Genomic DNA, 19,198 nt, shown 5'->3' with positions numbered 1-19,198 from the left:
CACCTTTCACTTTTCAAGGTGCCTGCCATCAAAGCATTTCTGGAAGGCCTCAAAAGAGTCATTCCGCCACGGACTCCACCAGCTCCTGAATGGAACCTCAATGTGGTTCTTACAAGACTGATGGGTCCTCCCTTTGAGCCACTACATTCTTGCGAGGTTCAATTCTTGACATGGAAAGTGGCTTTCCTTGTAGCAATTACATCGCTACGGAGGGTTAGTGAACTGCAAGCCCTCACAATCCAAGAGCCTTTCTTCCAAGTTCATGCTAATAGGGTAATGCTCCGCACAAACCCTAAATTTTTACCTAAGGTTGTGTCTCAGTTCCACATCAACCAAACCATTGAGTTGCCGGTTTTCTTTCAGAATCCAGAGTCACTGGCGTTAAACGGGCCCATTGATAGGACCAAGGATTTTAGGAAAACTAAACAGCTTTTTGTTGCCTTTGCGCCACATCACAAAGGTAACCCTATTTCCAAGGCTGGTATTGATAGGTGGATCGTGAAATGTATTCAAATCTGCTATGCAAAGGCAAAGCGCACTCTTAGCATTCCACCAAGAGCCCACTCCACCAGAAAGTTGGGGGCCTCTATGGCTTTCCTTGGAAACATTCCCTTAGAGGACATATGTAGAGCAGCCACATGGTCTACCACACATACATTTACTAAGCATTACTGTGTAGACGTGCACTCCAAACAGCAGGCAGCTGTAGGGCAGGCTGTTCTCAAAACACTTTTCCAAACTGCTGCAGCTGGCACGGGCGGCCGCCGCTAATGGAGGGACTGCTATGTATTCTATGCACAGATATGAATTCAGCAGCCCACATGCCTCGAACCGCAAATGCTACTTACCAGTATGCATCTGTTCTTGGCATGTAGAGCTGCTGACATTCATATCACCCGCCCTCCTCCCCGGCGCCTGTAGCAGCTACAGTGTTCACATAACATTTCATGGCATGGTCATCTTTCACTGAGTTTCACTCCATCTTGGCCACAATGGCTAAAAACAATCTGGGGATGGAGTCGATGCCCATGCGCACTGTAGTCCAGGGGAGGAGCCACCTATCTCGTGATACTTCGAAGACTCTTCCAGGACAACAATGTGCAATCATCCGGACCCAACACTAGGCGGCGATCTATGCACAGATATGAATGTCAGCAGCCCTACATGCCAAGAACAGATGCATACTGGTAAGTAGCATTTGCATAACAGTGCATCCGACACATTGCTTCAGCTCCAGCAACGTTGGGTACTGACATAGGAGACATGGAGGATGAGGACTGGCTGGTAGCCCTAGCCTCTCCCAAAGAGATGGCGATCAGATCACGATTTTGTCTGGTGCAACTCAAGATACCACACAGGGCGTATGTCTTTTGCAATACATTGGTCAAAATGGGAAGGAGCCCTGAATCAGCTTGCGTGCGGGGGTGTGGGGGAGAAGGCACCTCTTACCATATACTCTGGCACTGTCCAGCAATGCAGACTTATTGGACATGAGTGGTGGCCTGTATAAACAGTGTCAGAGGCGGGGGCACGTCTTCCTCTGCAAAGTGGAGAAGTGTGGCTCACTGGTTAGAGGATGCATACCCTGAAGCTGAGGTCAGACCCGGGACCAGGGTTCGATTCCCGACGCGGCAGGGTCCTGAACCCAATTGTCCACGGACTCGATAATTCTCGCTTCGGTGCCCACTCTAAACACGAGTTCACACTATGCAGCTCTGGGCAACAAGCTTTCTTAATCTCCACAATGGCCCCCCGCGGTGGGATGCCTGGCTTTCACCTTGGGGATGCCCAGCATGGGTGATCTCACAGGGAAAAACAGGACGGGTTCCCAAGGCAAGCGCCGAGATGCCCAAGGGTACATCGAGCGCTATATAAGAACACACATACATACATACATACATACATAAAGTGATGCCTCCTGAATGTGTGGGAGGCCACGGATCTGGGCCCCATGGAGCAAATATGGGTCACCCTAGGCCTCATGGTCCCCAAAAGGAACATAGCAAGATTGTGGGGAGCAGAATCACCACCACAGCTCAAGGATTGGAGGCGTGATATGGACTGGTGATGGTGGCGGAGAAGGTGATCTATGAGGGTCGCGGTTGCCCCCGTAAGTGGGAAAAGATTTGGGGTCACTGGAATGAACTTCTGCTCTGCTTCAGGAATGAGGTTCTCTTTAATGGCCATGGGTGGGAATGTAGTCACAAATGTATGTAGTGATGTAGACTTATGATAACGTCGAGTTCCAACTTGTGTGAAGCGGGGGATCCTGTCTCTATTATGTAATCTACAAAGCCTGATGATATTGATTGGATTTTCCCGTCGTCTTATATTTAATAAAAAGATGTGATAAAAATAGAGTCTACACTCTGTAAGCCTGAACCGTGTCAGGATCCAGGCCTCGTGCTTGAGGGGGGCAACACTCTGTACACCTATACCATGTCAGGATCCAGGTGACGGGTTGCAAGAGTCGCCATTGTAACGCTATACCATCTCAGGAGCCAGGCATCTTATTACATGAGTCTACACTCTGTAAGCCTCTAAAATGACAGGATCCAGGCATTGTATTACTGGCCTGCACTTTGTACACCTTTCCCATGTCAGGAGCCAGGCGACATATTACAAGAGTCTACAGCCTGTGCCATGTCAGGATTCGGCATCGTATTACAGGGGTTACACTCCCTACGCCTATACCATGTTGTGGTCCAGACGTTGTAGTACAGGTGTCTACAATCTGTAAGCCTGTAACTTGCCAGAAACCAGGCATCCTATTACAAGGGTCTACACTGTGTTCGCCTGTACCATGTAAGCATCTATGCATCGTATTACAGGGGTGTACACTCTGTAAGGTTACACCATGTCAGGAGCCAGGTGTCATATTACAGGACACTATACTTTGTAAGGATACATCATGTCATCAGCTAGGTGTCATATTACAAGAGTCTACGCTCTGTAAGGCTAAACCATATCAGGATCCCTGCGTTGTATCTCAAGAGTGCACAGTCTATAATGCCTACAGGCCAACAACAGGCTCGGGCAGGTCCAGGCAGGTCAAGTTGGTTCTGGTCAGTCCTTCCAGCAGCAGGGCAGTCCTTGCAGCAGCAGGGCAGTCCTTCCAGCAGCAGGGCAGTCCTTCCAGCAGCAGGGCAGTCCTTGCAGCAGCAGGGCAGTCCTTCCAGCAGCAGGGCAGTCCTTGCAGCAGCAGGGCAGTCCTTGCAACAGCACGGCAGTCCTCCCAGCAGCAGGGCAGTCCTTCCAGCAGCAGGGCAGTCCTTGCAGCAGCAGGGCAGTCCTTCCAGCAGCAGGGCAGTCCTTCCAGCAGCAGGGCAGTCCTTCCAGCAGCAGGGCAGTCCTTGCAGCAGCAGGGCAGTCCTTCCAGCAGCGGGGCAGTCCTTCCAGCAGCAGGGCAGTCCTTCCAGCAGCAGCTCAGTCCTTCCAGCAGCAGGGCAGTCCTTCCCGCAGCAGGGCAGTCCTTCCCGCAGCAGGGCAGTCCTTCCCGCAGCAGGGCAGTCCTTCCCGCAGCAGGGCAGTCCTTCCCGCAGCAGGGCAGTCCTTCCCGCAGCAGGGCAGTCCTCCCAGCAGCAGGGCAGTCCTCCCAGCAGCAGGGCAGTCCTTGCAGCAGCAGTGCAGCCCTTCCAGCAGCAGGCCAGTCCTTCCAGCAGCAGGGCAGTCCTTCTTCTGAATCTTCCACACGGCCAGGAGTGTTCTGATGATATGTTCTAAAGGTCCCCATTTCATACTGGTGTCAGCTTTATGCGGGGACATTTCCCAACCAACCCCAAAACTGGTTCTGGTCAGTTCTTCCCCATCCCCTGGTCTTGTCTCTAAACTGTCTAGTGTGCCAAAGGCAAGGCCAGGCCTGGTGTCAGTTTCCTTGTGTGAATCTTTAGAAGTGTAATTAGGGTGGGGTCCAGCTTCTCCCCAGCCATCCAATCAGGAAGGCCCTTCCCCCTTACATCCTTTTCTCAGTGTCTGGAAGGGTGTCAACCAATGCCAATATGTTTTAAAGGGAGAATCAGTGGGAGCTGGGAGGCTTTGACGGCAGAATTCATTGCAGCCCACATTTGACCCATTAAAGGTCATCTGATGGATGCATTGTAGGTGTAAATGACCCCAGACTGGGATTGAATAAAGGGATTTGGATGCACATCCTCGTGCACGTGGGGGCTTCCAGAGCACAGTGGGTTCTTATTTAACACATATCGTTCTCACAACTGAAGGAGTCAAGACGGTAATATCATATATCAATAATAAAATGAATGCCCCTGCCGACCCTATGGATCCCCCATAGGATAAATCACAGATAGATCCTATGGATGCCACAGACAAGTTCAGCCAAAGATGAAGGAAGAATCCTAAGAAGTAACAGTGCCTCGAGGTTACGTCTTATAGTGACGTGAACTCGCCTCTCTCCAGAGGTAGTATGCTGCGCTAATCCCATTAAAAGTTCTAGAACAGGGAAGACGGGGTTTACAGTGGCAGGGATTGTGTGTTTATTGATCCAAGGTTCTAGAGCAGCGATGAAGGGTTTCAAAGTTGTAGGTATTGCGTGCTAACCCCACCAAGGTTCTAGAGCAGTGATGATGGTGAATAAAGTTGCAGGGATTATGTGCCTGTCTCCCTCTGTAGAGAGGGTATGTGGGCAGAGAACTGTTGGCAGAGATCTCTAGGCAGAGATCTCCCAAAGTACTGGAGCTTTTGAGCATTCATCATTGCTGATAACAATATTTCCATTACCCACTGTGTGCAGCGTAACAACCTGAGAAGGATGAAAGGGTGAGTTTGCCTTGCTGGAATTCACAGTTATGTCTTACAGGTCAGACAGATGCCGGCATTGCGCTCTTACCTCCCTGAACCCTCTTGTAAACTTGAGGATATATTTTTAGAGGGGTTTGTCCTCTAAAGTTCTAGATCAGGGATGATGGAGTTTGCAGTAACAGAGGGTGTGTGCTAATCCTGCCAAGCTAGTAGAGGAATGGCTTATATATTCTTGTCCTTAAATCACCATCCAGCTAAGTAAGCTGTGAGCCAAGACGCCTCCACCCGGAGCGTCCAGCGTACATGCATGCTGAATATTTCTTATAGTTTTGCCCTTTTCTAGGAAGGAGAACTGCCCATTTCTCTGCAAGATAGCGGTATAATCATAGGATGTTCCGATTTACTTTGCCATATCACAAAGGGACGCCATCTTTTCTCTTCTGAGGCTGACTTGCGGTCCAAGTCCAGTCTACTTACATCTCTTACAGATCTTAGCCTTTTGTTTTACCTTTGGTGGGTCGGGAATAATCAATTTCTTACAGATTTCCTTTCTTGCTATAAATATCAGAAATAATATACATGTATATATAAATATCCAAGTTTAACTCATCCTAGTAAGGGCACAAGTCCATTTCAAATAGGATAAGGGAGGGGGTTACCTTAAGTTTTTCAGCCAATAAGTTCTTGAAACATCTGAGGTACATTCCCCCGGAAGGAGGCCAATAACGTCAATCCACAAACATGCCATTCGTATATTGTCCGCTTCTGTGTCACTGTACTTCTTAGATTTTGATGGTTCCAACATGGTCTTTCTTAGCTAACTTCGCTGGTGACCAATAAGCTCTATGGGGAGTCAACAAATGAATCTTTTTAAGTGGTGCTGGTTTGACCAGAGTGTATGACAGATTTAAAGATACTCGCCATAATTGCTCTGTAGCCAGCTCTGGAAGATCCTTTTCCCAGTGCAGGGATGGAACTCCCATTTTATCATCTGCTGCGGAAATAAATATCCAAAACCACTGGAGATTTTCCCACCTTTAAAGGAGATCATCTCTATCACTGTGCTGCTTGAACATAAAAGATCTTTGTCAAACAAGAGACAAGAGGCATTTGGCAAAACAGGAACCGTTAGTCCGATTAAACCTAGCGGCCGGGAGAACAGTTACAGGCACAGGGTCAAATTTCAATCCATCTGTAGCAGTCTTATAGAAAGTTCATTATTGGCAGGAAAGTTATTCTGGCGATCCTTGTATGGCGAGGAATACAAGTTGCTGCCTCTGGAGTCATAAATGATTTTAAATGTATAATCCAGGTGGGCCTCGACCTTGCATGGACACAATGCGGCCAGTGGGTAACGTGTCCCGATGTCTGGCATGGGGAGCGCCCGATTGCTGTGTTCTGATTGGCTATATGCCCATTACAAAATAATGGGGTAACCCAATAATAATTACCAGATAACAATAATTGCCAGAAGATCTTGGTACAATGAGGTAATGAACAAGTGGTCCTTGACTGCTTTAGAGAAGAATAATTTATAGCTTATCATGTGTGTGTTGCTTAATTAAGTCAAACACTGGTAAGACATACCAACAATGAACACAACAACATACCCTGCTATCTAAGATAGCATTTTCAAAACGTACAGTGAATGTAAAACACGAAAGCGCCAAAGAATTGTTTAGGTCCAGTATATTTAATTTCATATACTTGAAACAGATCAAAAGGTAATTTATACAAAAGGAAGGTACAAAGATTGCTCAAGGGACGGGAGACGAATGGGTGTGCTCGTGATGAGTAGGGAAAAGTGAATAGTCACTAATATTCAGAGTTTATACATTTCTAATGCTTAGGCAATAGACTGGTAAAGAGACCAGTACAGAAAGGCCTGTCCCAAACCGATTATTTATGACATTTTTTACAGTTTTGTTGCAAATGCATAAATGCAACATCAAACGAAGGGGATGGGATGAGATACAGGCCATTGATGGGTGGGGTGCGTCGCCGTTTCGACTTGGCTTGTGCATAGAGGGTGACTTATACCTCTGCTGTGAGTCTTCTTCAGGACTGAAAGGGGGAGCAGGGGGCAACCTAGGGGTGAAAGATCAACTGTTGGTTAATTGGCGCCTATTACCCAATCCGCGAGAGAATTGAGGGACGTTATATTACTGACCTAATCCTGGTGCCACACAGGCATCTCAGGTAAACCACTGGAGGTTGAGTAGTTAATGGCTCTGTCAAGGCTTTCTGTGGAAAACCAATACTAAACTTAGTATGCAGACAATTCTGCAATGTGGCACAGGATATGAGGTCACTCTGAGTTCGAGGCATGTGGGCTGCTGAATTCATATCTGTGCATAGTCCGCCACCTAGTGTTGGGTCCGGATGATTGCACATTGTTGTCCTGGAAGAGTCTTCGAAGTATCACGAGATAGGTGGCTCCTCCCCTGGACTACAGTGCGCATGGGCATCGCCTCCATCCCCAGATTGTTTTTTTCCGCCATCGGGTTCGGATGTGTTTTCGGTTCCCTCTATCGGAACCGATAGTTGTTCTACTTTTACTCGAGACCAAAAGGTCTTTAGGCTGGGCGTCGGTATAGTTGCGTTCGGGTTTCTTACTCACTCTCAGCTCCGATCTCCTACTGCCCTTCCACGTGCTTCGACGCGGACGGGCCTACACTACAACCTTTGCTATGGAGCGGACTCCATTCAAGAAGTGTCCGCTGTGTCACTCTAAATATTCGCACCTCGACGTGCACCCCGTGTGCAATACATGCTTGTCACCGGATCACCGTGAAGACACCTGCATGGCGTGTTCAAAATTTAGGAGTAAGAAAACTTTGAAGATTCGCCGGGCTAATCGGCTCCAGGCTCAATTGTCGGCTTCGGCACCCCCACCTGATGACATCTTTCAGGAATCTGTCGAGGAAGAAGACGACGTACAAGGGTCGGACTCTGGCCCCGCGTCCGAGGAAGAGACCTACGACGCGGATGAGGAGGCCTACGACGAAGTCTCCGGCGAGGTAGGGGACGACGAACTGGTTTGTGCCACGATGGGAGATAGCTCGGAGGAAGAGCATCCCCAACCAGACTCCGGGGTTACTCCCCGTCATACGGCCCAGGTCGAGGGATCGCCTTCGGGCCTTACCCAAGATCTAACTATGAGTCCTACGTCCCCGCCTCCGGGCCCGGTCACGGACATTTCTAACAAAAAACCGAAAGTGAAGCCAACTGGTCTCGCACCCTCGGATGCGAAACCGAAACCGAAAGTGGCGTTGGTGAAGAAGGTTCTGGAGGCGTCAACTTCCACGAAACCCAAAATGGCCGACTTGAAGAGCCACGCCAAAATGGCCGACCAGAAGAGCCGCGCCAAAATGGCCGACCCGAAGCCCTCTGGGTCGGCGCCGAAGGTGAAGGCACCCGACGCAGCTGCGTCGGCACCGAAAGGGGTCGCGGACCCGAAGACGGCTTCGAAGAAGCGTCACGCCGACTGTGCGCCAGGCCATGGGGCGTCGGCACCGAAGAAGAGGCCTACCGGCGACCGGGCTCTCGGAGACGAAGAGTCGCTCGAGACGGTTCAGCCCTCGGCATCCCTTGCAAAGAAGGTGGCAGAATCCTTAAGGCGGATCCAACAGTCCACTGTGGTTCCCAGCCAGGACACTGTAGTGCCTAGGTCCACGCCGAAGCTTGCCAAGGAACAAACGCCCATTCGTTTTACCCTTCCTCCCAAGTCGGCGCCGAAGGCCTTCGCGCCTAAGCAGAGCGGACACTCTCAGGAAGTATTGACGCCGAAGGCTGCCTTGGTGGTGTCGAAGCTTCGGCTCCAACCGCTTGCGGTGGAGAAACGTCGTGAGGTGATCATCGACGCCAACACCGGAAAATTGTCGCTCCTCAAACGAAAGATTACGTCGGAGCCGGCCTTGGAACCTTTTAGGATTCCACTCAAGAACAAAAGATACTCTGCGGACTCTTCGGCTCTGATGGAACCTCTGTCTCCACAAGCCCTGGAACACTCGCCGGCCCATTCCCCCGTGCCTGATGTGGACGAGGAAGAGGCCGAGTACAACTATCCTGCGTACTCGGATCCGGAAGAGGAGCATGTGCCCTGGACAGCAGGAGGCGACACAGACGACCCGCAGTCGGGCCAGGACACTCAACTTTTCGCCGCAAAGACGTCCCCGACAGAGGACTCGGCGGCATTCAATGCATTAATTGAGAGAGCTGCAGCGAACCATGACGTCGAACTGCACTCAGACCCCGTGGATGCAGATTTCTTGGTCGACACCTTCTCGGTAGCCGAAAAACAAGTCAAGACACTACCGATGCTTAAAGGGGTGCTGAAGCATGCACAGGAGGTATTCAAGGAACCCACCCGGGCGCGGGTGGTCGATCCTCGCATCGACAGGAAATATAAAGCGGCGCCCACGGATCCCACGTATATTAAGGGACACTTGCCATTGGACTCCCTGGTGGTGTCCAACGCTCGAAAAAGGGCGAATTCGCAGACTACTGGTGATGCTCCTCCCCCAGACAAAGAGTCCAAGATCTTTGAGGCATCAGGCAAACGCATTGCTGCACAGGCAGCGAACATCTGGAGGATCTCTAACACTCAAGCCCTGCTTGCACGTTATGATAGGGCCCATTATGACACATTAGAGGCCATCCTGCAACACTTGCCTGACCAATACAAGGAGGCGGGGGAGATGCTCATTCAGGAGGGTAAACTCATTACAAATGCATCCATCAAATGTGCCCTAGATGTGGCAGACACTGCCTCCAGGGCTATCAATACAAGCGTTTTACTTAGACGCCATGCCTGGCTTCGAATTTCTGGGTTCAAACCCGACATACAAACCACAATACTGGGTCAAACAGTGAATCCTGACCATCTGTTCGGCCCTGAGGTGGATGCCTCCCTAGAAAAGATGAAAAAAGATACCGAAACTGCCAAGTCTATGGGGGCTTTACAAAGTCAGCAGTTTCGGGGTGGTTCCTTTCGCCGCTCCAATTCAAGAGGCACCTCGAGAGGCCAGGCATCCCAGTCCACGCAATACTACAAGGGTAACACCCAGTCCTCGTATAACAACAACAAGGGCAGGGGTGGCTACAGAGGCAATAATATCAAAGGCAGGGGACGTGGAAACAATGCCTCCAGGTCCACCACCTCCAACAAGCAGTGACGTCTTGTCACTTCCCCCCGATCACACGACACCTGTCGGGGGGAGACTCCAGCAGTTCCTGCCGGCATGGAGGTCCATCACCACGGACAGGTGGGTGAGGTCTCTTATCCAGTACGGGTACTGTCTAGAACTTACGTCCATTCCACCGGACATACCGCCAAGAAGCCGTGCTATGTCCGAAGAGCACTTGACCTTGTTGCAGCAAGAAGTACTGGTCATGCTGCAAAAAGGGGCAATAGAGCTCGTTCCATTGCAAGAACGGGGAACGGGTGTTTACTCCCTGTATTTTCTGATCCCCAAAAAGGACGGATCACTCAGGCCGATCCTGGACCTCAGGCCCCTGAACTGGTACATCAACTCGGAGCACTTCCATATGCTCACATTGCAGCAGGTGCTTCCCCTGCTTCAACAGGGGGACTTCCTAGCAACGCTGGATCTGAAGGATGCCTATTTCCATATTCCCCTGCATCCTTCCCACAGAAAGTATCTCAGATTCACGATCTTAGACCAGCATTACCAGTTCAGAGTCCTGCCGTTCGGGGTCACCACGGCACCGAGAGTTTTTACCAAATGCCTAGCGACTGTGGCGGCGCATCTCCGTCGCCAGCACGTCCATGTCTTTCCATACCTAGACGACTGGCTTATTCAGGCAAAGACGGAACAGCAGTGCGTAGACCACGTGTCACGCACCATTCACCTCCTGCACGATCTGGGATTCTCTCTGAACTACCCAAAGTCCCATCTCCAGCCCGCCCACGTGCGACAGTATCTGGGCGCGACAATCGACACTCTGGCAGCCACTGCGCAGCCGAGTTCAGTGAGAATCGCCAGTATCCAGGCGCTGATCCAACGATTCAGACCCCAACACTCGCTTCCAGCGAGGGTGTTCATGCAGTTGATAGGCATGATGGCCTCCTGCATCTCCATTGTCCCGCACGCGAGACTACATATGCGTCCGCTTCAGGAGTGCCTGGCACGTCAGTGGACTCAGGCTCATGGGCAACTGACAGACCTAGTGTTGGTGAGCGGTCGGGCGTACAACTCTCTGCATTGGTGGAATCCACAAAACCTTTGCAAGGGCCGACCATTCCAAGAGCCTGTCCCACAGATCATCCTGACAACGGACGCCTCTCTCCAGGGATGGGGAGCGCATGTACTCCACTACACTGTGCAGGGACTATGGACACTTCAGCAAAGGAAGATGCACATCAATGTGTTGGAACTGATGGCAATCTTCATGGCCTTAAAGGCGTTCAAAGTACATCTGTGCAACAAGGTCGTGTTGATCCGGACGGACAACATGACGGCCATGTACTACATCCAGAAGCAGGGAGGTACACACTCTCCACAGCTGTCTCATCTGGCTCAGAGCATGTGGAAGTGGGCCATTCAGAGGAACATCTTCCTCATGGCAGAACATCTCCCAGGCAAGGACAATCAAATGGCGGATCTGCTCAGCAGACACAGCCATCAGATGCACGAGTGGGAGATACATCCATCAGTACTCCAACCGTACTTCCAAAGGTGGGGTCATCCAGAGATAGACCTGTTCGCCACAAAGGAGAACGCAAAATGCCAAAGCTTCGCCGCCAGATTCCCACACCCCCAATCACAGGGCAATGCGATGTGGATGAACTGGTCAGGCAGATTTGCGTACGCTTTTCCCCCAGCACCTCTGATACCGCTGGTGGCACGCAAGCTCAGGCAACACTCGATGACGCTCATCCTGGTTGCTCCAACGTGGGCTCGCCAACCATGGTACACCACGTTTCTGGAACTCTCCGTGGTACCGCATCAAAGGCTTCATCTCACTCCCAGCCTTCTGACGCAGAGCCATGGCGACATTCAGCACCCAGATCCGCAACAGCTCAACCTGGCGATCTGGCTCCTGAAGTCCTAGAGTTTGGCTACCTCAACCTTCCTCCCGATTGCATGGACATCATTCGGGAGGCAAGAAAGCCCACTACTAGAGCTTGTTATGCGGCTAAATGGAAGAGGTTTGTCGTCTACTGCGTGGAGCACAGCATTGACCCGCTAGACGCTTCCATTCAAAACATCATATGTTACCTCTTTCACCTGTATCGTTGTAATCTAGCTTACTCTTCCATCCGCATTCACCTGTCGGCTATGGCAGCATACCTCCAGAATAGGCAGCACCTGTCACTCTTTAAGGTCCCTGCTATCAAGGCTTTTCTGGAAGGACTCAAAAGGGTCATTCCACCAAGGACTCCACCAGCTCCAGAATGGAACCTCAATGTGGTTCTTACAAGGCTGATGGGTCCTCCCTTTGAGCCACTACACTCTTGTGAGCTCCAGTTTTTAACTTGGAAGGTTGCGTTCTTAGTAGCAATCACATCGCTACGGAGGGTTAGCGAACTGCAGGCGCTCACCATCCAAGAACCTTTCTTCCAGGTACATGCTAACAGGGTGGTGCTCCGCACTAACCCTAAGTTCTTACCCAAAGTGGTCTCACAGTTTCACATAAACCAAACAATTGAATTGCCGGTGTTTTTCCAAAACCCAGAGACGCTGGCGGAGCGTATGCTCCACACCCTAGATGTAAAGAGGGCCTTGATGTACTATGTGGACAGGACAAAAGATTTCCGCAAAACCAAACAACTTTTTGTTGCTTTTGCCACACAACACAAGGGAAATGCAATCTCCAAAGCAGGAATCGCTAGATGGATAGTAAAGTGCATTCAGATCTGCTATGCTAAAGCTAAGCGCACTCTCACTATCCCACCAAGGGCCCACTCCACTAGGAAGTTGGGGGCCTCTATGGCTTTCTTAGGTAACATTCCCTTAGAAGACATCTGTAGAGCAGCCACATGGTCTACCACTCATACTTTCACTAAGCACTACTGTGTAGACGTGCATTCAAAACAACAGGCAGCTGTTGGTCAGGCTGTTCTAAAAACACTTTTTCAGACTGCTGCAGCTGGCACGGGCGGCCGCCGCTAATGGAGGGACTGCTATGTATTCTATGCACAGATATGAATTCAGCAGCCCACATGCCTCGAACTGCAAATGCTACTTACCAGTATGCATCTGTTCTTGGCATGTAGGGCTGCTGACATTCATATCGCCCACCCTCCTCCCCGGCGCCTGTAGCAGCTGCAGTATGTATTCATATACACACATATGCTCATAGCATGGTCATCACTCACTTCTTCACTCCATCTCTGCCAATGGCTAAAAACAATCTGGGGATGGAGGCGATGCCCATGCGCACTGTAGTCCAGGGGAGGAGCCACCTATCTCGTGATACTTCGAAGACTCTTCCAGGACAACAATGTGCAATCATCCGGACCCAACACTAGGTGGCGGACTATGCACAGATATGAATGTCAGCAGCCCTACATGCCAAGAACAGATGCATACTGGTAAGTAGCATTTGCATTTGCCCTCACCCATTAGCAGTGAGCTGAAATCCACTCATGGGAGCCCACCTTGTGAAGTCCTCACCGGTATTTAAAACCGCCAATTAATTAGAACAAGGTCATCAGACATTTGAATTAATCTGTGAAGACCTGCAAGTTAAGGAGATGGAACGAAGTTAAATAAGGGTGAAAAGCTGCCAAAGTAGTGCTTCTCGTTTTGGCAGTGGTTTCAGAAATTTACCTTAAATGAAAAGCTGGGCGTCGCACGCCTCGTAGAATCCCTTTTGCCAAGTTCAGAAGCAGGAACGAACTGGCAGAAGGCTTCCGTTTATATGCCGAAAGCAGTGTGAGCCGGGGAAACGTGAACGTCGCACGTTCAGCCCTCGCGCGTCATTCAAGGAGCTCAGAACTCGTAATCCACGGAGCCCGAAGGTTAAGTCCAAAGGCCCACCAGGGTGGATGCCAGAGAGTGCAATACTGTAATATCCTTAAAGCCATGCCGGCAATTTTAAAAGGTGCAATTATATACAGTGATAACTCTCAAATGAGAAGGTACAGACAAGAAACTGGGTTCAATCTCAATTGGAGAATAACATGTGCCTCCAAGCATGCCTAATCGGAGATATGTGTAGGAGTTACATAACACGTATGTGTACTAACTCCCTACAGTGCAGTGAGAGCGATAGGGTGCCATTATATGCAGTGTACTAATACATAATGGGAGTACGCAGTGTGGGAGAAAACTAATGTGGTATTCGCAATCGTGGTAATTATTCATGTGAGGATACCGATTTGCGTAGGGAGTTGTACATATAACATAGGAGGAGCTTAAGGGGTTTATATGCAAGAGAAGAAAACATAGTAGTTCAACAAACCATGGGGATACATATTTATGCATGTATAAAGGTCACATGTGAAGGTACGGAGCGACAACAATTAGGTGTATATACATGATGCCATGGATGGGAGATGCATACATATATTACAATTCATATTTACAAGCGGTGTATATACATGGAGTGCATACATATTACTAATCATATTTACAAGCGGTGTACATACATAGAGTGATAAGGAATCTAATGTATTCTGCCTATTTACAAACTATAAAGTCGGTGCTGGGTAGCAATATAGCCTGCCTATATACATCCTACGATCTATATATGCCGTGTCAGAATGTGCAGGTCTAAGGACCAAGGTTCTGGATGGGGGTGTTTAGGCAATACTCAAAGTAGCCACCTGTCTGGCTATCTCCTCAGATTTGTTCAACCCCCTAAGTGCTGTGTCAAATGTGTGAATCCATTTACACTCACAATAGTTCAGGGTGTTGGAGAAATTCCCACCCCTTGGGTTCCTTTGGACTTTTTCGATCACCTACCCTTTTAGGCTCGGCCGAGTGCCCAAAGGTGATAAAGTGTTCTACTTGTGGGGCACCTTGTACCCCACACCGTATTCAACGACAGTGTTGTAAGACACAGGTTTTGACTTTCTGTGTTGTTTGCCCGATATATAAAAAGTTACAGGGGCATGAGATGGCATATATGACCCCTGAGGAGTTACAATTGGTGTGATCCCTCATTGTGTACGTGTAGACATTGTGTTTGAAATTCTTGATCTCCTTGGTCATAGGGCAGGCTTTGCAGCCCCCACACTTAAAATGGCCCTTGATGGGGGTGATGTTCCATAGTGGTAACTGGACACTGTTGGGTTTGGGTGGAAGTAAAGATTTCTCCAAAAAGTCCCTGATACTTTCCCTTTTCTAAAGGCATGCATGGCGGGGTTTGGTATACCCAGATCGTCAGCAACCAGGTGGCAATGTTTGTTAACATTGCTCTTGGTGTACACAAGTTAATCGATCCTGTGTCTGGGAATTATTGCTTTAAGGTTCCAGGAGATACTCCCTGTGGCTAAACCAGGCCCTCTTACGCGCCTTCTTGAGGAGCCTGACGGGATAGCCACGATCAGTCAACCAATACTAATTTAAGTATTGGTTTTCCACAGAAAACCCTGACAGAGCCATTAACTACTCAACCTCCAGTCGTTTACCTGAGATGCCTGTGTGGCACCAGGATTAGGCCAGTACTACACCGTCACTCAGTTCTCTCCCGGATTGGGTAATAGGCGCCAATTAACGCAGTTGATCTTTTACCCCTAGGTTGCCCCCCCTTTCGTGCTGAAGAGGTATAAGTCAGCATCTATGCACAAGCCGAGTCGAAACGTCGACGCACCCCACCCATCAACGGCCTGTATCTCATCCCATCCCCTTCACTTGATGTTGCATTTATGCATTTACAAAAAACTGTAAACATTTTTATAAATAATCTGTTTGGGACAGGCCTTTCTGTACTGGTCTCTTTACCAGTCCATTGCCTAGCATTAGAAATGTATAAACTCTGAATATTAGTGACCATTCACCTCTTCCTACCCATCACGAGCACACCCATTCTTCTCCCGTTCCTTGAGCAACCTTTGTACCTTCCTTTTGTCTAAATTAACTTTTGATCTGGTTCAAGTATATGAAATTAAATATACTGGACTTAAACAATTCTTTGACACTTTCTTGTTTTACATTGACTGTACGTTTTGAAAAATGCTATCTTAGATAGCAGGGTATGTTGTTGTGTTCATTGTTGGTATGTCTTACCAGTGTTTGACTTAATTAAGCAACACACACATGATAAATCATAAATTACTCTTCTCTAAAGCAGTCACGGACCACTTGTTCATTACCTGATTGGCTATATGTTCCTAACTAATGTGGCATCTGAATTTGTAGTGTTTTAGGAGCACTCGTAACCCCTCCAGCCATGCGTGCATTATTGGGGCCAATCTCCGGCTGTGTGTACTTTATATACACAAGACTCCACCAGAAGCAGATGTAACCTGTTAGTCAGCCTTCCTCTCACTGAGCTGACCACCGCTCATAGACGACCCAATCTGAGGCACTCCGTGGACTCGCATGAAGCACGCTGGTCTCACTGAGCTATCTGCCATAGAACACCCACATCCTGTCATAAGATGTTAAAGGTACTTTTGGATCTCGTTAGAGCTTTGACTGTTGTGTGTGAACAGTAACTCACACTGAGCACTAGTCCATAGGCGCTGCTCTTAATACTGAATCTTGTTTCAAATACAGGTCTTATGTAAGCTATATAAGCTCAAATACATTTACATGTGATGTTCATCCTTCGTTCCTGTGGCTGTCATTGCTCTTTAATACCAAGATGATGTGTGTGTTATTTATTACAGGTGTAATAATGTGAAGATTCAGAGCCCAGAGATGATGGTGAAGAGTTATAAAGGTAAATATCATTGTGACGATTAGCTCTGTATGTTATGGTTCATGAAAATGATGTGGTATGGTATGGTTTTGTGTGGTATGGTATGGAATGTTATGTTTGTATGGTATGGGATAGGAAGGAATGAGATTGTGTATGGTATGGTATTGTATGGTTTGGAACGTTATGATTGGATGTGAGGGTGTGGTGTGCTATGGGTTGGTATCATGGTGTAATATGGTATGGTGGGATGGTGTGGTGGGATGGTGTGGTGTGGATTGGTGTGGTGTGCTATGGAATGGTATGGCATGGAATGTTATGGTGGTATGGTATGGGGTAGGAAGGGATTAGATGCGATTGGATGGTGTGGATTGGAGTTTTATGGAATGTTATGTTATGGCGGTATGGTATGGAACGTTATGATGGGATGGTGTGATGTGATATGGGGTGGGATCATAGTATAATATGGGATGGCATGGAATTGCACCTCAGAATTTGGCATGCACTGCATAACTCATTCTGTGTTCCAGAGTTCTAGCTCCAACAGTTACCTAACACATGCTTCTACAATGACCCAGCACATACTGACCTAGGGCATGCACCTACACTGACCCAGCACATGCACCTACACTGACCTAGCGCATGCACCTACACGGACCTAGCACATGCACGTACACAGACCTAGCACATGCACCTACACGGACCTAGCGCATATACCTAAACTGTCGTAGTTCGTGCACTTACCCTGAGCTACCCAATGCACCTACACTGACCTAGCGCATACTTCTAATCTAACTTATGCACCTATAGTGACGTGGTGTATGAACCTACACTGACCTAGCACATGCACCCACGCTGGCCTAGCGCATGCACCTACACTAACCTAGCGCATATATCTACTCTGATGTAGTGCATCCATCTACAATGCAGTGTAGTATATGACTGGTACTGTATACCCTGGAGTAGATCTGTCATTCTGTACCATCAAATGCAGTGTACTGACTAGTACTGTATACCTTCGAGTAGCTCTCTTGCTCTGTATCATCTAATATAGATTACTAACTAGAACAGTATGTCTTGGATCAATTCTGTTTTCTATACAATCTAATGCAGTGTACTGACTAGTATTGTATACCTTCTAATAACTCTGTACAATGTAATGCAGTGTACTGACTAGTACTGTACTCCTTGGAGTGGCTCTCTCACTCTGTAACGTCTAATGCAGTGTACTGAGTTGTACTGTATACCTTGGAGTAGTTTGCCATCTAATGCGGATTACTGACTTCTACAGTATGCCTTTGGAGTAGCTCTGTGACTCTTCGCCATCTAATGCAGTGTTCTGACTAGTACAGTATACCTTCTAATAACTCTGTACCGTGTAATGCAGTGTACTGACTAGTACTGAATACTTTCTAATAACTCTCTCACTCTGTACCATGTAATGCAGTTTACTGACTAGTACTGTATATCTCTAGTAGCTGTCCTTCCCTGCAGCATCCATTGCGGTGTACTGATTACTACTGTATACCTTTGAAGTATTTGAAGTAGCGTTGTCACTCTGTGACTATTAATAGAGTGTACTGACTAGTACAGATCACCTTCTAGCACCTCTGAGATGCACCCCAGTTGCAGAACATTTGCCCCAAGATTTCTCATCCTTTTCTACCTGAAGGACAGCTGTCGAAGCCTGGTTTATTTTTGAGAAGCCGCTTCACCTCTTGTAAGCCTTTTCTTTCCTCCTAGTTCTTGCTTCTGCTCTAACTTTGCTACTTTAAGGCTCTTATTTTCCAGTAGTGGGGAAACTTCCAGTAGTAAGGTTGGATCTAATTGTAATAAGGGTTTGCTTATCATGTCACTATTTATTCGACTGGTGTCCTTTTTGGTCACTGTGAGTATCTGCCGCCTGAATTCGGTCCAGCTCCTCTCCCAGCGTATTAACTGATTCTGTTCTGTTAGCGGTTATTTTTTAGGTCTCGCCTAGGCAGCGCGCATGCGCTGCTCTAGGAGGGCCTTTAGCCATCGGTCTTCACTTTTCAAGCTCTGCACTCATGTTTGTGGCAGCATCCAGCTTGCGGGATCGGCAGCGGCGTGCCACAAGCACAAGTGCAGTGCTTGAAAAGTGAAGACTGCACGAGCACGCACGCACCGATCCTGGGCTTGTTCTATTAGTTGCTCTCTCTATAAGCAGAGAGAAGTGTGTATATAGATTAGCCACAAGGCAGCGTGAACAATCGGAGAGCGGCTTGGAAACATGAGGCAGCATACCCGATCACCTCCAGCCTCTGATGGCGTGTTGCTGGGCAACCGAGTACACCGTCTGCACTCCCAGGTGAAGCATTTGCACCCTTGCTTGTGTTGTGTGTTAGCATCTGAAGAGTAGCGGTGCTGTCCCACAGCACCGTGACCAAGTATACAATGGCGTTGTACTACTTTGGCCGAGTTTGGGACTATTTTGGAATGTATTTATGAGCGCTTTTCACAAGCGCAACTGTTTATAGTAAAGTCACTTTTCACAACCACTACTGTGCCCCCGCCCACTTTTAGTGCATGCCGATCTGCACCTTTCCTCCCTCCTCTAGTGCTACGTGTCTCTTCGTCTAATTAC

At 48.6% G+C, this 19,198-nt stretch overlaps 1 pseudogene across 1 annotated transcript in view; it reads left to right on the top strand.

Moving 5' to 3' along the window:
• The window catches only part of LOC147710156 (E3 ubiquitin-protein ligase TRIM39-like), a 109,313-nt pseudogene that overhangs the window by 79,987 nt on the left and 10,128 nt on the right, over nucleotides 1-19,198 (top strand). Inside the window, exon 5 of the transcript XR_015295579.1 lies at nucleotides 16,565-16,617. The product of XR_015295579.1 is annotated as an E3 ubiquitin-protein ligase TRIM39-like (transcript). The remainder of the gene's footprint in view (nucleotides 1-16,564; nucleotides 16,618-19,198) is intronic.

This window comes from Lissotriton vulgaris, chromosome 5 (assembly GCF_964263255.1).
Source record: "Lissotriton vulgaris chromosome 5, aLisVul1.2, whole genome shotgun sequence".
In the NCBI taxonomy this organism is placed as follows: domain Eukaryota; kingdom Metazoa; phylum Chordata; class Amphibia; order Caudata; family Salamandridae; genus Lissotriton; species Lissotriton vulgaris.
This window is presented reverse-complemented; position numbering and strand designations above follow the sequence as displayed.